The 21,974-nt window shown below is 43.6% G+C and overlaps 1 long non-coding RNA gene across 2 annotated transcripts in view; it reads right to left on the bottom strand.

Annotated features, from left to right (window-relative positions):
- LOC141571362 (uncharacterized) overlaps window positions 1-21,974 on the bottom strand; it is a 230,486-nt gene that overhangs the window by 84,161 nt on the left and 124,351 nt on the right. For both annotated transcript variants that reach the window (XR_012496120.2, XR_016019217.1), the window contains one exon: window positions 10,899-10,996. This is a non-coding gene — a long non-coding RNA (uncharacterized LOC141571362). The remainder of the gene's footprint in view (window positions 1-10,898; window positions 10,997-21,974) is intronic.

Here is a 21,974-nt window from a genome sequence, read left to right as displayed (position 1 = left end):
CCAAAGTTCAACATCCAGGAAGTCATAGAGTTGGGTTTTAAACTCAGGTCAGCGTCCGAAGCCATCACGACCACCGTCCTGGGTGACCTGCGAACTGAGTGAATTTCAGGAGCCGGTCCCATTGCTGGACTCCCCAGAAGGAAGGTATCTGTGCCCACAAAGGTGGGTTTCAGTTCTAGGTAGGCACTGAGTGTGCTAAGGTTAAGAGTGATCTATTTCATTTCTGCATCAGAAGACAAAACTTTTAATTAAAAGAAGAGAGAGAAAACTGCCAGAGACAGAGCAGGGAGTCCACACCATCTGACAGTTTCAATTTTCACTTGCAGCTTACTTTCGTGGATTGATATCCTTCTCTTGTCCGCTGAAGAGAAGCGTTGGCTTCCATAAATCATCTTCCAAAGTCATAGTCGACTGCCATCTCAACCCTCACTGCGACAGACCTTCAGCAACAACAACAACAACTCTACCAGCTATGTTTCACTGACCACTACCTGTTGTATTAGAATCTATATGTAAAATGCTTGTATCTATAATCCCATTTAACTCTCACAAAACTCTGTGCAGTTATGGACTATTAGTATTTCTAATTGAAAGATGACTGAATGGAGTCTTGGCAAATTAGCCTGATTGGCTCCAGATCGTAATGCAAATAGGTGTTGAAGTTGGGATTTCTCTATTTGAAGTTTGAACCCAAACACTTACATCACAGATAAACCATTATCATTGGCAAAGACATAATGCTCCATATTTTTCACTTTTGTACCTTTTTAAAAAAATGTGAAGAGGTAAAACAATCTTATAAGTTATGTGCATGAATAGTATTACCTCTACTTTAAAAGACCGAAAAGAGACTAACTCAGAACCACCCAGCCCATCAAATGATGGCAATAACAGTTAATGTTCATATTGTATTTACTACTTTAAATATATTACTTAATTTTCACAATATAACATAATAATAATAGTAAGTCTTATTATTATCCCCATTGTAGAGATGATGGAATTGACACAGAAGACTGATTCACTAAAATCACACAACTATTACATGGCAGCTCAAAAATAAGACCCGTTCCTCCTGCCTCCTAGTCTAGAGTTGTTTTCCACTGCACCCACCACATTTTATCACACGTCTGTCCTTTACTAAAGAAACGGAGTCGTGCAGGTGAGTTATTAGGCCGGCGGCTTGAGGACTTCATATCGAAGCTCTGGGGTGCTGCGTAGTTTCATTAAGAAAAGAGCTTATTTGGACCAGAACTAACGTGCAACATTTAATAAAGCACTAACTTCTAGGGATAGCACTTGCACGACCCTGATGATGAGAGGAAGCACCTCCTTAAACTTTGCTGGCTCCCCACCCCCAACCCCAGGAGCCTTACTCCCTTCACTTTGGCTTTGAAGCATATTAATGTTGGTCTCATGAGGGTCATGAAACAAGTCCTGTGGGAGTTGTGATGGGAAATATCCTTAAACATATCAATCTACCATTGCACAGAAGCACAAGCATACACAACCCTGTGGAGGCGTCTGAGGAAGAAACTTTCCTTTGGCCGTTCAGCACACAGATTGTCTCTAATTTCCCCAGCACTAGTGACACAAAGAGAAACCCAGTCCCTTCTCTGGAGGCGTCATATGCTGATCACCACATGGGCACTAGAGTGGAGATGTGTGTAGGGTGCCTGGGATGCAAAGAGGAGTCCCTTTCCGTGCCTGAGTGTAGGGGGGGAGGGCCAGCAATATGTTAGGCTTCTTTCACTGCAACCGTCAGGATTCAGATCAAGCGAAACTCAAGAAAAGAACACAAGCAAAAAACAAGCAAGAATTACTGGATTGATTCCTGGCCTTGCAAAGGGGGAAACAGAGGCTGTTCCAGGGACAGAGGGAGGAGGAACAAATGGACATTCTCATCAGAACAATGCCGTAGAGAGAACATAGCGCCAGCCACTTATCCAGAGAATGCCACTCTGTATAGATTCAGATTTTCAGGGAGTGTCTGAATGGCCCGGTAGGTCAAGAGTCCACCCACCCTCTGGCTGAAACAGAGCATATACAATGGGGCAGAGTTAGTTAGAAATAGAGAAATCAGGTGCCCTCGTCCGGATGAGAAGAAACGCTGAGCAGGCAAAAATGACAGCTGTTCACTTAAAAAAAACAAACAAACAGAAAAGCAACTATATTAGTTTCCTAGGGCTGCTGATGCTAAGTACCACAAAGCAGGTGGCTTCAAACAACAGAAATTTATTCTCTCACAGATCTGGAGGCTAGAACCTTAAAACCCAGCTGTCGACAGGACCACGCTCTCTCTGAAGGCTCAAGGGAAGAAACTTCTCTTTGACTCTTCCTAGTTTCTGGTGGTTGCCAGCAGTTTTGGGTGTCCCTTAGCTTGTAGCTGCATCACTCCAACAAATCTCTGCCTTCATTGTCACGGGGCTTTCATCCCTGTGGGTCTGCAGTCTTCTCTCTCCTTATAATGACCCACCCTAATCCAGTATGACCTCGTCTTAACTTAATTACATTGGCAAAAAACTTATTTCTAAATAAGGTCACATTCACAAATATGGGAGGGTCAGGACTTCAACATCTTTTTGAGGGACACATCCAGCCCCCAAGAGCAATCAAGTAGAGAGATAGGACTGCTGGTGCAAAGTCCTCAGGAAGCAGCTAGATGTGTATGTGTATGAGAGCGGCATCCTGGGATAACAGGGAGAGGAGGCAGCTAGAGGGCAGCTTATACGGCATCTTCACTGCCCAACTAAGAGAATTTAGACCTCACACTGTAGATGGTAGAGAGACTATTTTTTCATCCAGGGAGTAGCACAGTCCAGTCTGTGTTTTAAATGATCCTCTGGCTGCATTGTGGAGATGCATGGGAGGAAACTCAGCAGACAAAGGGAGGTAACTTAGAGGCCAGGTGAGCAATGACCTAGTTGGCCTGACCTACGAGTGCGCTAAAGACAAAGCTCTTTCCATTTCTCCTCAAGGTGGCTTCTGAAAAGACCCTTCCGTGGAGCTGGGGACATTCCAGTAGCAGCTCCCACGCCATGCAGCCTGAAAGCAGACCTCTCTCCTGCAGGATCTCAAGGGCCTCCATCTAATCCTCCCAGCTCCTCTCCTCTGCCTCCTCTTCTTTAAATGTCCTTTACAGCTCTCCACCTGTCCCCATTAATATGCATCCCTCTTCCCTCTCCTCACTCTTAACCTGATTTTCCAGACTAACCCTTTTTTGTCTGCTCACATTAACCTTAAAAGTAACGTGGACTGTTCTTTCTCTAATCTAATCTCTCTGGCCATCCGTTCAGCCTCTTCCTCTCAGTGGCTCCACTCATCACATCTTTTTGAAATGCACTTGGGAAAAAATGGACGTCACAAATGCAGAAGACCTAAGAGAAAAGAACCCCGGATAGCCACATCCAATCAGCTTTTCTTTTGTTCACCCAGATGGGTGGTTGACTGAGCTCAAGTCAAGAATCAGTCTTCAGTGCCTGAAAGCTGCAGAGCAGGTAAAGGCCAAATAGATGCAGAGATCTTGAAAATAGTATAAAGAGGCTTCCATCAAATCAGAGAACTCAAAAGGACTTCTCATTTAGAGAAGGTATTCTTTGTTTTATATGGGAGGAACCAGGGCTTAGAGAGACTCGAAAGTGTGTCTCAGGTTACTCTGTGAGCTCACCGCTTTGCTGAGCTGGGAACTTTGCTCATCTGTTTCCTGAGATCTTTTCAAGATCTAGGTGTGTCTGTCTCAGCACTTAATGCTCCAGCCACATTGAACTTCTATCGGTTCCTAGAGCACACCTTGTTCTCTCTCAATTCCACCCCTCCAACCCCCATCACCCAATGTCCTTCAGATCTCAGGTTGGAGGTGCCCTTCCTCCAGGAAGCCCTCCTGAACCCACCAAGTAGGAGGAGGCCTCCTTCCTCCAGGCCCAGGGCTGCCCCTGTCCGTGTTCCTCCCATAAACACTCTTGGTTTGACCAGTTCTGGGCTTCACCTGCCTCAACCTAAGGGACACGCTCATATCAGCTTTGCCATGGATCTTTGAGAAAAAGTTGAGCACAACCCCCTTTGGCAATCTCTTCCCTTTTCTGGGCATCAGGTTTTCCATCTCTAAAATGAGCGGGCTGGGCTACAACATTTTCGGAAGTGTTCGTACATGTTATATAAGGAAAAAAGATTCTTACCTGAGAAACACTGGGTTAAAGAAACTTGAGTTTCTGTGTTGTAAAACCACTTCCCAAAACCCTGACAATGCTCTTATGTCCTGGGAAGCTCCAAGAGGGAGTTTTTATTGGTATTGTTGGTATTTGTATTTTTCCCCTCTCCACTTTATAAGGAAGTTATACTTTCGTGTTGCTTACTGTGCACCAGATGCCATTCACTGTTCGAAATGCTTTCTAAGCATCAAGCCATTTAATGGCATTAACAAATGGAATGAATTATCGCTGTGATTTTCTAGATGAGGATAATAAGGCATGGAGAGGTGAAGACATTTCCCAAGGTCACACAGCTGGAAAGCAGGAGAGTTGAAATTCAATGCAGACAGGTTGGGTCATATGCCAGTTCTCTTACCCACTGGATTGTGCCAAGATATTTTCAAGAATTAGCATTCCATGGAGCATGTACAAGGTCTGACAATTAAGTTCATGAACTCATCCTAGAAAAAGTGCTACATACCTCATTGCTGAATATCATTATGGTCACCTTTGAAGTACTCCCCTTGGGAAGCTGTGCACCAATGCTTATGCCTAGTCCACCCTTCAAAGCAATGTTGGAACTCTTTTTCTGGAATGGCCATCAGAGCTGTCGTCGTATTACCCTTGATGTCCTGAATGTCATCAAAATATCTTCTTTTCAATATTTCCTTTATCTTCAGGTAAAGAAAGAAGTCATTGGGGAACCAGATCAGGTGAGTAGGGAGGGTATTCCAATACAGTTATTAGTTTACTGGCTAAAAACTCCCTCACAGACAGTGCCATGTGAGCTGGTGCATTGTCGTGATGCAAGAGCCATGAATTGTTAGTGAACAGTTCAGGTCGACTAACTTTTTCACGCAGCCTTTTCAGCACTTCCAAATAGTAAACTCGGTTAACTGTTTGTCTAGTTGGTACATGTTCATAATGAATAATGTCTCTGATATAAAAAAAGATTAGCGACATCGTAACAACAAAGTTCGCGAACTTAATTGTCACAACTTGTATAAACGGAAAAAGTCTTCTGAATCTCTGAAGGTCTTTGAGATTTTACTCTGGAAGCTTTCAGACACTGGGTGGGGAACTGCTGTGTTAGCCCTTATTGTAGGCAGCTGTGTGTCTGCTGATCGACCAGCATCACCAACCCATGGCACCCACCTCTGCAGAGCCAACTACTCCTCTCGGACTGGGCACCCTGTGCTACCAAAGCAGCCAGAACAAAACACAAATCAGTGGTGGAATGACCCCCACAGAACCTCCTCCCCTGAAAGTCTGAGTCCAGCAGACCTTGGCCTGTCCACTGCCCAGTGCCTTACCCCCCAGCTGCGGAGGTCCCAGCATGCCTCCCACAGACTCACACTACATGAGTTAGGATATAGAGATGGGGTAGGATGGCTCAAGAGGAAAAGGAGATGTCTGTGCTCTGCCTCTGACATTTCCATGCTCAGCCTGTGAGAGCAGAAGCTAGAGGCCACCAGCCTCAGCAGGATGCCAAGCACCCCAGGAAAACGCCTACTGACGATCGGGAAGGGCTCCTAGGAGCCCCATTCCTGCACCTCCCCTCGGTGTCTTCCTCTGAATCTTTGCTTCGCTGCTGTTGCTGTGTCACTGGCCTCCAGACACGGAGCTGAGTGATCTCGTGAAGTGAAAGTCTCTAATGCCTCCAGGGCCTTGGGGGTTATTTCACCCTGTCCCATTATATACACACATCTATAAGATGATAAGATCAGGCACACACAGTGGAAGGGGCTTAGAACCTTTCTGAGTTGGTCGCAGAGTTAGGACCACAATCGGGATTTGCTGAATCCCAGTTTTGTGTCCTTTCCGATAGTACAGTTGTTTCTAAGGTTGCTAGGGAAACAATTAAGAAGAATTGGTCCAGTTGTCTCATAGATGGGAAACTGAGGTCCAAAGAGAGGAAAAGACGTGCCCCAAATCACAGCACATGACCTGCCTGGGTGATTTCTGTTCATATACTTTCCTCCTGAGCCTGGGAATGCCATGAAAATATGATAGTCCTTGCCGGATGCATATTCATACCTAGGAAATGACTGGCACGGAGCCAATGCTCAATAAATTATAGTTAAATGGATGATGGATCAAAGAACAAATGAATAAATGCATAGATGAACGAATAAATGGGTGAATGAATTAATAAATTTATCTCGTTTAAGGTTTTGGTCCCAATTGGGAAGAAACCTCTAGGGAGGTAAAACTTGAAGTTGTCTTCGCTCCTGAATATCGGAGTTCAAAGCAGTTTCAAATGTTTCCCTAAGTATGTGATTGGATGAACAGAGGACACGCAATCCACATCAACATAGAGAATTAGGTGAGTAAAAAAACTTAGATCTGACCGGGTGGGCTGCTACACAGATGACATGTTTCCTTTTCTCTCCAGTTTGGAAAGGTCTCTTCAGACCATTACCTCATTAATCTTTAAGACAGCCCAGTGTGGTATGTGTGTCATGCCCACTTCACAGATGAGAAGACTGAGGGTCACAGAGACAAAAGAACCGGCCTGAAGCCATTCAGATCCTGGTGCAGAGCCAGATTTGGAAGCCAGGCCTCCCCATGTCCCTCTCTGCCTTGCGGTACTGGAAACCATGCTGAGTGCCAGGACAGGTCCTGACGGTCCCCTGTGCACTATTAAACCAGGAACAGCTTGTATTTTTTCCAGAAAAGACTCTGAAAACAGCTGGTGTCACTGTGCTGGGACCCTGTGGGCTTGGGAAAGATTAAACCACAGCTTCACGGACTGAGCTCGTTTCTCACTCTGTCTCATGAGGAGTGGCCATCAGCGCCTGCAGCAGGGAGCTTGCCCGTCATCTGCTCACACCTCCTGCTCACAGGTGACAGCCCCACCGGCAGTGCCAGACCACCTCTGATGACAATTTCTTGGAGACAAATAGTGGGACTTTTTCCAAGAAACTAAGATGTGCTGTTTGTTCAACCAATATTTATTGAGCTCCAAGCTGTGTGTACTTATATGTGCGAGAGCCTTTGGGGACGAAGAGAACGGACAGTCCTAGTACATGCTAAGCATGATACTAATACCTTATACACATTATCTTTTTTATTATCCGTATTGCCACTGCCATTGTTATTATTCAAGGCTACCATTTACTGAGCATTTATGCTGTGCCAGAATTTTACCAGGCACTCTGCACTTCTTATATACTGATGATGGTGATTGCAAAGAGTTGAGTAGCACCCTCTCCCAGCTCACTCAGCATCTCAGAACATGATCTTATTTCGAAATAGGGTCTTTGTAGATGTAATCAGGTTAAGATGGAGTCATACTGGATTAGGGTGAGACCAAACCTAATCACGGGGATCCCTTATAAGAAGAGGGACATTTGGACACATATAGAGAACAGAATGCCACATGAAGACAGACACAAAGGGAGAACATCATGTGAAGACAGATGCAGGGACTGAGGAGATGCAACTACCAGCCAAAGAACACCAAGGATTGCCGGGGACCACTTGAAGCCAGAAGGAAGCAGGGAAGGATTCTCCCCTAGAGCCCTGAAGGCAGCATGGCCCTGCGGACACCTTGATTTTGGACTTCTAGCCTCTAGAACTGTGAGAGAATCCATTGCTGTTTTAATTTGTAACGACACCCTAGTCAATGAGTACAATGATGTTAGCTGTCCTTTCTTGAGTATGTTCTACAGACAGCACTATATGACAACTTCACATGGTCTCCTTCAATCCTCATATTAAATCTGAAAAGTGGTTAGCCCATCCCTCACTTTTGTGGATGAGGAAACGACACACATCCGAGAAGTAAGTCGACTTGCCTAAGGCTCACAGATGATTGAGTTATCTTCACCAAGCAGTCAAAACAGAGTTTGCATTAAGCAAACTCTTCAACCTGGAGTTCAGTGGTCCTGTGCCCAGCCCCAGCCTGCATTGCCAAATGGAACTCCCACCTCAGCTCTTCATGAAGTAACAGAGATCACAGGTTTTAGGCATAGATCCAAAAGATCTTGGCATTCCAGAAATGTGAGCTTGAACAAATTACTTAGTCTCTCTGAACCTCAACTCCCTCGTCTACAAAATAAGGATAGCAGTATCTTTCTTACAGCATTATTATAACACATAATGAGATACATGAAGTTTATGACATAACACAATACATAGCAGTTAATATTTGTATTATTATTCAACCAAAAATGAATTTGCTTTTACTCAATTGCCTTTGGTAATGTCCCAATTTTCCCCCTTTACACCCCCTATTTCATCTTCTGAAATGCCTTTGCTCCTCATCTCTGCATATGACAACCCTACATATGATCCAAGACCAAGTTTAAAAGCTTCCTCTTCCAGGGAGCCTCCCAAGATCCCTCATTTGGAAGTGGCTTCTCCCTCTTCTGAAAAGGCAGGGCCATTTATAAGCCCTTCCCTTAAATGGCACCTGTACTTCCTATCTATGTTGTTACTTCCTTAATCTGGATGTCAGCTGAGGGAGTCTTTTCTTTATTTTTTAACCAAAATGTCCTTGAACACCTTCAATTTCCCAGCATGGGGAAGTCCCATAATCTCAAATCTAAGGAATTTAACACAGCCCCTACACCACATATGCTATCTCATTTTTATTTTTTTTTTGTCTTTGTTGACTTAGACCTTTCATTGTTTTTCTCAAGGGTTTGTTCAAGATCTGCTCTCCTCCAAACCATGAGGGGGCAGTATCACATACTGCAGAGCACCCCACCATCTTCCTCCGTTCTCTTATCACCTCTCGTTGAAGCCTTTCTGCCAGCTCTGAACACTCAGCCTTTCAGTCAAGCTCACGCATCAACTATTCTCCCAAATAATTTTGGGTACATGCTAAGAAGAAATCTATCAGTCACTAAGAGCTTTCTCTTAGTTTATCGCAATTTACTATGTTCTGAGCATCACTACACATGTTTTACATGGATTAACTAGTTCAGTCTTCACAGAAACCATATACCTGTTATTGCCCATTTTTATAGTTGAGGAAACTAGATGTCTTGCCCAACATTGTACAGCTAATGGGAGGCAAAGCAAAGATTCTAACCCAGGTTTAACTATAACAATGCTATACTCCTAAAAAGCATAGGTTTCTCCTTTCAGTTACTTGTTATTAACTCGTATGTCTACATCTGATCTCTCCTCAAACTTCTCAAGAGGTGGCCATGTTGATGACCTTCTCATGTTGCCTAGGAATGTGTCTAACACTTGTCAGCTGGACAGTCAATACCAGGTGAATGATTAAACACAAAGCATGTCTCATCTGTGAGTTGTGAATGATCATGCCTACCACATCAGAGGCCTGTGAGAATGCAATGAAATAATGCAGATGAAGTGTAAATCTTGAAACCAGGCAAAGAGCAAGTGTTAGCTGCTGAAGCTGTACAAAACACTGGCGTACCCTCAAGGAACACATCTTGGAAGGTGATATGCCGTTTGGAAGGCAAAGTTCACTATAAGATACGACCGAAAGCTGCCTTAAAATTAGATGGAAAATTGATTACAGTGATGGTTGCACACCTCTGTAAATTTACTAAAAATCATTCAACTGTACACTTAAAATGAGTGAATTTTATGGCATGTACATTATATCCCGATAAAGCTGTTAAAAACAATAGGATGGAAAGAATAAAGGGAGATGGTGGCAATGAAGTTACTACGAGCTGGGCCACATTATCCACAAGAGTCTATAGATAAAAGGCCAAAGCCTATGAGATTTGCAAGGGCCCATGACCCTGGGGAGGTGGGGGAGGGAGGAACTATTAGGTTCAAAATACACACCAGTACGATCTGTATAATCACAATCAATTGTTTAATTAAATGCCTCTAAAATGTAACATTATATCAACTATGGCAACTATGGTTCCATCTTGACAATTGTAAGGAAATATATTTAATGTGGCGTATACGAGTACTTCACAGATTTTCCCAAAGTAAGAGGCCCAAGGTCTACACAGCCTGAAAAACCCCTAGTTATAAACAGAGTCCAGCCCAAGTCCATGAATTTCTTGAGCATAGCGCAGAGGTCAGCAAACTTTTCCTGGAAAAGTTCAACCTGTAAATATTTTAGGCTTTGTGGGCCATCTGATCTTTATTGCAACTCTTCAACTCTGTCCTCTTATCCTGAAAGCAGCCATAGACAATACGCCAATGAAAGGGTATGCTGGTGTTCGACTCAAACTTTACAAAAGTCAGCAGTTGGTGAGACTGTGCCTGCAGGTTGTAGTTTGCTGACCCCCGGCTTTAGTGGCAGGGAAACTGTCCTGGTTTCAGGACACTGTGCCAGAGTTGTCCTGGTCCCATAACTAACATATTCCGTGAATCTAGCCAAGTTACTTCTTTGGACTTGGTTCTTTTACCAGGAAGTAAGGGGAGGAGATTACTCTGAAAGAGTGTATCTCCTTCAGATCTTAGGAGATTACACACCACCAGGTTTCAGAAGGAGCAAGAAGTGGGCAGGCAGCTGGGGAGCTGGCTAGCTCTCCCTCTCTTTCTCCTCCACACGTGCAGAACAACCTCACCCTCTCTTTTTTGCTCCCTGTCTCTCCTCTCCCAGCCCCCAAGCTTCCTCTGCTCTCTCCTCTTGAGCATAATCCATGAGGACTGCCCCCATCATAGTGTCTGCAAGACTTTCCTGCACCAGAAGTCACTCCCCACTGGTTCAGTCCCCGAGTTTCTCATGACTAACCTCCCCTGGAGAGAATCCGGTTGGCCTACCTCATCTGGAGTCAGCATGGATGGCGGGTCACTGTGGAACACAAGGATCTGTTGCCTTCCATTCAAGATCCATGTTGCTCAATCCAATCTTCTGTGGCCTGGAGGTGGGAAGAGAACAAAGGGAATGGTTAACTCCAAGACATGGATGTTTAGGAGATCATCATTAAGTCTCTCTGGGTTGTATTACCCCATGTGCCAAGAGATGGTAAGGTTGAGCAAAACAACAAACAAATATATGGGCTTTCTCAAAACAAAGGGGTACTATCACCCAGCTGTGCTTTCCCTCAATGACTTTGGTCAGTCATATAAACTCCCTAAGCTTTAGTTTCATCATCTATAAAATGGGGATAATAATTTTTTTCTTTAAGTGACGATGCTGGTGAAAAATTAATATCGACAGTAGGAAATACAGTAGATACTCACTACATAATTGCTTCTCTTACTACTATAAGGATCATGCTGTCTGTTCTATCTATTTGGGTAGTATAATTACTACTTTGAAGCAATTCAAACATTTATTGAGTGTCGACTACGAGCATGAGTGCCATCATACATGAAGTGTCTCCGAGAAGTGCTCAGCCCTGGACACTTGTCTGAGTTCTGCTACTGGTATTATTATCGTAATCGTCCTGTGTCTGGTGGATGGCTCCAGACAGCTGGGCCGGCACTAAATAATCTAACTTAGAAATTCTTGGCAGGCAGGCAGGCAGAGTCAGAGCCCTGCAATGAAGGTAATACAACTCTAAATAGATAGCCAGGGGACTTTCTTTCTATATTAAACTATTGATTTTTCATAAACTAAGAGCACAAAAGGCCAGTGAAAACAATTGAATCCCAGAGCAGGACGCCAAAAAAATTAGACAGCTCTTTGTCCCTTGTTGGCCACTTTCATAAAGTGACTTCGTTTTAGAGAAAAGATAAAACTCCTTTATTTCTAGGAAGTAAATGGAAGCATGGAAGGAAGGAAGGAAGGAAGGAAGGAAGGAAGGAAGGAAGGAAGGGAAGGAAGGAAGGAAGGAAGGAAGGGAAGGAAGGGTACAGTATGAGAAAAGGCATTGTAAACTGGAAGACAGGAAAGCTAAGTTCTTGTCTAACTCAGTCACTAAGCAAATTCCTTCCTTTGTTTCAGAGACAGGGAGGTAAAACTCATAGCTTCCTATGTGTGGACGTTCTGTGACTGTGTTATGGGAAGGAGGTACGGAGGAGAGAAGGATGAAAGATGGAAGCAAAGACCTGAGAGAAGGCACAATGGGCCGATGAGGCTGGTCCTAGTTGGACTCACTCCTGTAGCTTCGCCTGGATTTCCCCTGTGAGCCCAGAGAATGTTCCCATCAAGAACTTTGGCCCCTGGGCTGTGGGGAATCCTCGTAGTGGGGGTTGAAGCCTATGCAGTTGGGGGAGGGAGCTCTACTTAAAATAAGCCAAAGTATGAATAAAACCTGCTGAGCCTTGGGAAGGCTGTGTAAGTGAGGAGCTGTGAAGTACAAGATCATTCGCTTCAGGGTAAATTCTGTTCCACACTGGATAGGAGAAGTGAGAGAGACCACTCTGGAGAAGGTTTGGTCCAGTTCTCTCCAACACTGGTACCTCCTTCTCTGTCTCTGGACTGAGATCTAACGGTACTTACTGAGCATCCGTCTGGTACTCCACATGCCTCAGCTCATAAACGCTGGGAGTGGAGATCATGGTTTCCACTTTATGGAGACATTGGAGTCAAGTCACTCCTCCAAGGACCAGCTCTAGCACGACCTAGACACCAAGGACAAGATCACTTTTCTACTGCTCAGCCACATTGCTCGTTGGGGTCACATTAACTGGTCATGTGTTATGTGCCAGGCACTGACATGAGCTTTACAGGCAGTGCGTCATTTACGACTTGTGACAGTCTCAGGACATGGGCGTTATGATGTGTATGTGAAAGAGGATCACCAAGGTTGTCACATGTGCCATGTCATCACTCCAGCTTGTCTCCTTGGAATCAGAATGAAGAAGCTGTTCCTAGAATCTGGGCCACTACCTTTTCCACATACTGCAGCTCATCCAGCTCTGGCTCGGGGGCCAGGAGCTCAGAGACTTTCAAGGATCTGGAACCATCTGTGAGATGTCAGCACATGAGTTGGCCACATAATGCATTTGCTTTCTTTCCGCTTCCTGGAAGAGGACTGGCTTTTAAAGGGGTGGCATCGTGGAAGGAAGCTAAACAGCCAGGTAGAGTCAACCTGTTCACGTTGGGCCCTAATGTCACTGCTGCGTTCTTTCCTCACCCATGACAATCCACCCACATGTTTGTCCTCAGCAAGTAAAGAGACACCTAAATGCTCACTCGTGGTTAAATGCTGAACTCAGTTCCCACCACTTTCAGAAAGCAGTTCCTCAGCTTGACAACTCTCATGAACTCTCTTCCTTCTGACATTCTAGGACATTAGCTCCACTTTTTTTTTTTTTTTTAATATATTTTAATTCTACGTGTGGTCTCTGAGCCTTCTTTAGGAAGCGGTTCTCATGCTCATTTCAGCAGTAACTTTCCAAGGTGCCATTATGACTATAAGTTTGGGTTAATCAAGATGCAGACCAAGAGGTCAGGGCTGGAGTGTGAGTAGTTCATTTGTATGGGGAAGTAAACACCAGTAGGACAAAGGAGAAGTGAGATGGGGGAAAGGAAGGCAGCCAATGAAAGATGCATGCCCGCAGAGTAAACTCCCTGTGGAAATTCAGGAAGCGAGCATAGACTTTGGAGTTATCCCACCAACGGGGCAGAAGAGCTGCACATATTAATATATACCAACTCCTGTGAAGTATCGTGCATTGGGGTTGTCTCCAGCCTGTTGCACATGTGGGAAAAGTAGGTTTCAATAGAGAAAGATCTCAGGGCATTGCAAGTCACGCCAGGAGCAGAAAAGTGGTCAGGGCGAGGGGAAATGGGCAGGACACCAACCTCATCTCCCATGTGCCTGCCTCTCCAGCCTATCTCTAAGGGTCAGATATCTGAGCCACCAAACGGAGGTTGTTGAAATTAAATGAGCACCCATCACACGAGTCAGTCGCTAACACAGTGGCTGGCACATCTTAAGCCACTAAAAAAAGTGGGCTGTCATTATTTCTTTTATAACAAACACTGGATCTGTGTCTGAGTAACTCAAGGCACTTATACTTCCTACGAGTGGGGAGACAGAGGCCCAGAAATACCCAGTGACTCCTTTAGAGAAATAAGACAACTTAGCAGTGGAACATGTGTGACTCCCCCAGAAGTGGAACTGAAGGTCACAGAAGTCCTTAGATCAACGTGCAAAGGCCCTGCACTACTTGAGATCACAGTTGAGCAAGCCTGTCACCAGGGCAGATGGAGACCCTGATGGGCAGTGACGTCATCCGTGGATTCTCATCACTCTCTTCTCAGAGAGAGTAGCTAACGAGTTTACTTGGTTTACATGGTGGGGCAATTATTTTTCTCCATAAACAATTCTTTTACTTAGAACAAGATGCTGGGTCTTAGCTGAACCTGCAGTAAGTAACTTCCGGGGGGATTTTGAGCAAGCTCATGAGTCTCTTTGAGCCTTAATCAGTTTCTCTTTTCTTTTTAAGCATGATTTATTTAAATAAAATTTACATTCAATAGGATTCATTTTTAGGTATATACATTTTTTATGAGTTTTGACAAACATTTGAAGTCATATAAAGACCACTGCCATCAAGATGTAGCTATTCCCACCACCCTCAGAAGTTCCCTCAACCCCCTCTGCATTCAATTCCCTCCCCCAACTCCCAGTGCCAGGCAAGCACTGATCAGATTTCTCTTCCCACAGCATTGCCCTTTCCAGAACGCCATATAAATGGAATCATATAATATGTAGCTTTTTGTTTCTGACTTCTTTCACTTAGCGTCATGCTTTTGAGATTCATTCCTGTTTTTGCTTGTATTCGGGCTTTGTTTGTTTGTTTGTTTTTTATCACTGAGTAGCATTCCATTGTATGACTATATCACAATTTGTCTCTCCATTCACTAGTGGGTGGACGTCAGGGTTGTTTCCAGTTTTTGGTGATTCTGAATAAACCTACTATAATCATTCCCATACACGCCTTTGGGTGGATGTTATGGTTTTATTTCTCTTGGATAAACACCAGAAGTGGGAATATCAGAGTCGTGTAGGGTGTTATGGACTGAATTGCACCTCCCATAATTCGTATGCTGAACCTGAATCTCCGGTACCTCACAATGGGACTGTATTTGGAGATAAGGCCTTCAAAGAGGTGATTAAGGTAAAATGAGGCTGTCAGGGTGCACGCGAATTTAATCTGATTGGTGTCCTTACTGAAAAAGGAAATTTGGACACACAAAGAGACATCAGCAGTGTGCACACACAGAGGGGAAGTGGTCAATTTAGAAGCCCAGGAGAGACGCCTCAGGAGAAACCAAACTACCAGACACCTTGATCATGGACTTCTAATCTCTAGAACTGTAAGAAAATAAACTTCGGTTGTTTAAGCTACTCAGTCTGTGGTATTTTATTATGGCAGCCCTAGAAAACGAATACACATGATTTACGTTTCCATAAACAATGCAAAAGTCTCAGTTTCCCCACTTCCTGTCTTACTGGTATTCATTTTTTTCTCCCCGTTTTAATACTTGAACAGTGATATCTAATCATGGTTTTAATATGTATTTATTTAATGACATTAAGCTTCTTTCCATGTGGCCTTTTGTTGTTATTACCATATCTCTTCTTTGGTGAAATGTCTGTTCGAGTTTTTGTCAATTTTTTTTATTCTTTTTTTTTTCTTACTAATGAGTTTTGCAAGTTTTTTTTTTCTTTTCTTTTTTCTTTGTATGTCTTCTAGATACACTTTCTCTATCAAATATCTCCCTGTCTGTGGCTCCTCTTTTCATTTTTTTAATGTTTTTTTTTTTTTTTTTTTTTTTAAAGAACAGTGATTTCCATAAAGTTCAACTCATGATTTATTTTCTGTCGTGACTTGAGCTTCTTGTGTCCTATCTAAGAAATTTCTAGAGTACCAAAGATTTTCTGGTCCTCCATGCCCCAAGGTTCACAGGGGCAATTCCTCACTGTTAAAGGCATGCAGTTGCTCAGCTCTACGGGGAACGGGAGCAGGTGAGTGTATATAACTCAGGGATGAAGGAGTGGAAGGCCCCTTGGCTAATGGACCTACCGCCATGTTCTCTTACAGCATGATCAGGTCCCATGGTGACTCACTTTACCCCAGAGCCAGGCATGGACTAGAGAGATACAATGCACCCAACTCCCTCAGCCACCAGCATCAGCGCTGTGAATGGTTGGAAGGAGGAGAGGAAATTTGATCTGGCAGGTACAGTGAATGAGAAGAGTGATGATGAGAGATGAGGCAAGGGCCAGCCCAGAAAAGCTGTGGACACAACATGACAAAATCTGGGCTTTATGTTTGAGTCATTGAAAAGCCACCAAAGGGCCTTGAAGAGAACATATCTGACATGTATGTTAGAAAGATCATTCTGACTTCAGCATACTCAGTGAATTAAAAGAGATATAAATGATAAATGTCTAACTATTACATTGTTTTGTGCACTGGAAACTAATAATAAAAAAAGAAAGGCACGAGAGTAAAAAAAGGGGCGGGGAACAAGGTTAGACAGAGGGAGACCAGTTAGGACCTGTTGGAATAATCTTGATGAGACATAGACTGATAGCTAGACTGGGGCCGTAGCAATGGGAGGGGAGAAAAGTGTATTATCTTTAAGTCTCTTTAATATTTGGAAAAACTCTATGTTCTTAACAAAACAAGAAAAATGCTAATTGCTACTATTGTTAAACCATCCTGGATCCTTGTTTCTTCTGTGTATTTACCACAATAGCTAATTATACTCCAAAGTCACAGTGCCAGTTGGACAATATAATAACATCGGTATTTACATAGCCCTTGTCTCTGGAAGGGAGGAGCATGGCTGAACAATCAATAAACAACCTATTTCTATTCCCCATGTGATCACTGTGAGACAAAGAAGTTGCCCTTCCCACTTTGAAGAGTTGCGAGTTGAGCAGAAACACAGAAAGCGTATTATTTTAATCTTCAACATTTGAATATTATTTGAATCTTCAACATTATTGAGCACTTACTATGTGCCAACCACATTTTACACATTAGTTCATTTAACTCCCACAGCAAACCTGTAAATACAGATATGACCATCTGAACCTAGAGGCTAAGAAAACTAAAGCGCAGAGGTGGAGTGACTTTTGTAAACCTGTACAGCTAGGAAGTGGGAGCAAAGGGGGGATCTGAACCCCATACTCCTTTGGGTTCCCTGATATGTTATTCTTGGTAATTAAAAACACCCTACCCTACTTCCCATCAATGTGTCATACTCACAGAAACGAAAATAATCTCTTTAGGAGACATAGAACTGAAATAATTTAAGGGAATTAGCATTCTTAATATGTCTTGGTGTTGAAATTTTTACAAAGATCTTTATTATCACTCTCCTTAGGGAAATATTGATATTTTTTGACTGATAAGAAAATGTATGTGTATAAAGAAATAGTGCCTTGTCTGAAAGCCACAAGAACCAATCCATAAAATTTTAAGACAAATAACTAAGAAGAATGAATTGAGCCTGGAAATTGGATTTCTTAAGTGAACAACACCATTCCCCGGACTTAACAAGGGAGAAAGTGATTTCTATTAGTATCAGTGATTCTTAAACAGGTGAGGTGTTATGGGTCTCTTTTAAAATATGAGGCCATGAAAGACTGTCTCACCCATAAAATATAAAATTTAGTGTGCAATTTCAAGTGTCTTAAATAACTCCCCCAAGGCTCCTATTAAAATTCCAGACCCCAAAGTATTATGCCAATAGAAGTATTGGTATGTAGTTTAGGTTGCTTTTTACTGAAAACTCACCACACTAAGAATCAGAAAATCTTGGCTCCTGTCTCAATTCTGCCCAGGTACCCACTGAATCCTACTGACCCAAAGTCAGTGGCTTACAATAACAGCATTGTTTCTTGCATATCTGAAGGTCAACTGAGAAATGGACAGTCTAAGCTGATTTCACTGGGGAATCTCTAGTCCTCAGTATAATGACACTTCCGCCATGTTGTACAGGGCAAAGCAAGTCACACAGCCAAACCCAAGGTAAAGGAGTGGGGAAATAGGCCATATTTGTTTGCTATGCTTTGCAACAAATGGCCACAACCTACAGCTTAAAACAACACATATTTATTATCTCATAGTTCCCGTGGTTCAAATGCCTGGAGAAGGCTTAGCTGCGTAATTTGAAAGGCTGTAATTAAAATGTCGGCTAAGGCTTAGTTCTCATCTGGAGGCTCAAATAGCAATGGATCAACTTCCAAGCTTCCTTAGGTTGTTGGGCAATTCTATTCTTTTGGTGGCTGTAAGTCCATGAACTTCAGTGTCTTGCTCGGCTCCGAGATGCTGCCCACAGTCCCTTGTCAAACGGACTTCTCCAATGGGGCACCTACTTCCTTCATGGTAGCTTGCTGTTCAATGCCAGCAAGGCAGAGAGAGCAAGTTGCTGGCAAGGTCAAGTATATATAATGTAACGTAATCGCATAAGCACATTCCTCACCATTGCCACGTTCTGTTGGTGAGAAACGTGCCACAAGTCCTGCCCACACTTAACAGAAGGGAATTATAAAAAGGCGTGACGTCTAGGCACTGAGCTCTTGTGAGGCCACCTTCCAGCCTGTCTGCCACAGCCCATTTGGAGCGAGATCTGAGGCCAACAGTCAGTGCACCATTGTATTGTAGAGTGGCAGGAAACAATGGAGGGCCACGTTGGAAGAGGACAGACAGGAAGCTCTCTCTCTGAAAGTGACATTTGGGCAGGGATGTGAACCGATAAAGAGACGAGCGGGTCAAAAATCATTTGGAATTTTTAGAGTTTGGGAACTGTGGAAAATATGCAAGAATTGAGAGCAGGAAATATGCTTTAAAATGGACTTCCACTTCAGTCTAGTCTCCAATGATGGCCCGGACACCAGGTCTTTTCTAATCTTCCAATTAAATTGACTGCTTAAATCGCCGTGCCAGAAACCCATCTTCCGGACGACGGGTACTAAGTGACTAATGAGGTGAGGAGGAGATCATGAGAGGAAACGCCAGGAGCTTATGCCTGATGGCACATTTCTCTGTGATGTGCACGGGAGCAGGAGAGAGAACATGTGAAAGACAGAGGGTTTGAAGGAGCCTCCAGAGAGACAGCAAGGGCTGGAGATCATGGCGGGTCATGGCTATGAAGGAAAGCACTTGCTGAGCCTGCGGTGGGTACCTGAGTTGAAGCTGAGGCACCAACTTAATTGACTGAACCCGAGAATCTGACGACTGCTACACTGATGAAGCGATTTTGTTAAAAGCCAGAGCACTCAGACAGACCCAAATGATCCTATGGGAGCCACATAACTTCCCTGAGCATCACATTCTCAATCTGCGAAATGGGGGGATTGTGCTTAGTCTGGGGCTCAAGCACGGGAGCCATGAATCTGCTACGAAACAATGGGGATTATGATTTTTATACTTCTATTAAATGCGTCTCATGCTTAGTTACACTGCCTTTTAAAACCCTATTAAGTTTTAAAAAGTGATCAGATATACATTGATTTGTGGCCTCTAGTAGACAGTTCCAAAAGTCCTTTACAGCTCTAAGTGAAGTGCTTATCACAGCACTGGTACATCATAAGATTTCAATAAAACTATTGCGATTATTATCAATTATATTATTTTATGATTTTCTTCAAGATGTTAAATGCAACAGATTCAGAGAGGCAGTACATTAAAATGCCATCAGCTACTAATTTTACAGCCAATTTAGTGAATCCTTATCAAGAGTCAAAGGAAGATAAAAGACCCTAATTTGTATATGGCAGGTGCTCCAATTACATATTTGTAAGTAAGAATCAGCTACGTAGAAGTCCCAAACGTTGGCTAATGCCAAATAACAACAATGTATGTAGTTTGAGTATAACGGAAGGTAAAATATACTAAGAACACTGCTATTTATAGTCTGATATTCTCCCCACACTGGCCCTTAGAGGTAGGCAGGAGAGACATTGTTTTCCACTTTGCAGCTGGAGAGACTGGGGGTTAGATAGGTTAAGAGACTCTGCCAAGGTCCCAAACTAAGTTCAAGAATCAGGAATAATATACACACCATGACTTCTGACATAACCCCTTGTGTCCCACCCACAGAATCAATGGGATCTGTTGGAAAATGCCAATCCCCAGACTCTATTCTGAATTCTTACTAACCAATAAGGTGGAAATGTGGCAGTCAGAGTTTTTTTTAAAAGTTCCCAAAGTGATGGAGAAACTACGACATTAAACTGTAAGCTCTGTAAGGGTAGGGACCTCTGTCTTATTCACTTGGGTGCAACATCTGGCATGACTAAATAATTCATATCTATTGGGTGAATGCATGTGTCCATGAAGGAGTGACCACAATGCCTTAGCATTCTATGGGAAGTCAGAAATTAATTAGGGGCCAGTGGGCTTTGGGGAGCAGGGCAAAAACTGTGAAGACAGACACTCATTAAGTTCAAATTTAAATTCAGCACTATTCTGGGCACTTACTATGTAAGAGAGACTGCACTTGGCAATGGGGGTAAAAGGTGAATAAAAAGCAGTCCTCCTCTCAAGGTGCTACTCAGTCTGGTAGGGAAATAAATTGTGTACACTGATACCTGGGATATAAAGAAAGCAATACCAATAATGATAAGTGCCATTGGCTGGGCTCCGTCTAAGGGCCAACACCAAACATATGTGATCTTATTTCCAAGTGCTGAAGGAGAGATGCAAAGGCTGTACAATCACAGAGAAGGAGGAGGCATCCTTCGCCTGCTTTGTTCGCTTTGCTCACCTGCATAAACAGCTGCTCTCTCTGGGAGTGAATGGCTATTTGCTGACAAGGCAGGAGGCAGGCGTTCTCCCAGCCTCTTTCAGAGAAGCCTGTGTTCAAACACCAGGTGTGGGGCAATACTTGCTTCCAGGTGGGGAGACTGAGGCAAAGAATTTCCAAGAGGCCTGATGTTTTTAATTTTCTAGTCCAGAAGGAACTGTGATGCTTTACTTCACCATACAAATCCTCTGACGACACCGTCTCTATTCCCTATTTCCTGGGTTTTCATCGATCTCTAAAACGCAGCAAAAACTTTTTCTTCATCTTTAGTGATAATTGTATGACTCTAATCCTTCTTAGCCTCCTAATTTCAGTTAATATCCCCTTTCTCCCACCTCCACTACTTTCTGTTCTGCTGACTGGCAGATTGACAGTGTACGAAGTGGACACGCCAAGTACCTGCAGGACAACTTTCAGTGGTTCCCTGTGGCCCGCAGACTAGAGTAAGGGTTCAGTATCTCACCCCAGCCCCAGCTGGCCCTCTCATCTCCAGCTCTCGCTGCTGCTAATATATGCTCAGGCCTCTCAACTCCCAATGCAGGCTGGATTCTAACTATCAGCCTCCAAGGGTGAACGTTGAGACACTGTTCATAGGTGAGTGTGCAGATGAGAGTCACAAAATGAAGACCACTGGGTAAACGCGACAGGTGGGGACGAATGGGACTGACCACACTGATGTTTATCATAGCCCAAGAAAGAGGAATGCTAGCAGACCACACTTTGGGGCTGATAAATGCATAAGCACATCAGCAAGGCTGTGATTTTTGTTCCCCAGGTGAGCAACACTCCGTCAGGCCAAATTCAGTAGTCAGCTCTTAGCGCTCATCTTACTGACACACTCAACAGAGTTTGGTCCAGTTGTTCCCTCCTTGCTTCTTTCAGCACTTTCTGCCCAGGACTTCTAGGACTCCCCTGGTTTTCTTCCGACCTCCCTGGCCGTTCCTACTCGGTCTTCATGGCTGGCTCCTGTTCCTCTTACTGACCTCTAAATGTTGCATTCACCCACCCTTAATCCTGCTCGCCATACTCTCGTGATTAAAAGCCTCCAATAGTTTTCCATAAAATTCAAAATGAACTCAAATTCCTTATCATGAACTATAAAGTCTTACATGAAATCAACTTGTGCTCCCTCTCTGACCTAATCTACAGCATCTCCCCCCATAGCTACCATG

Source organism: Rhinolophus sinicus, chromosome 16 (assembly GCF_057876585.1).
Source record: "Rhinolophus sinicus isolate RSI-liver-muscle chromosome 16, RSI-T2T, whole genome shotgun sequence".
NCBI lineage: Eukaryota > Metazoa > Chordata > Mammalia > Chiroptera > Rhinolophidae > Rhinolophus > Rhinolophus sinicus.
This window is presented reverse-complemented; position numbering and strand designations above follow the sequence as displayed.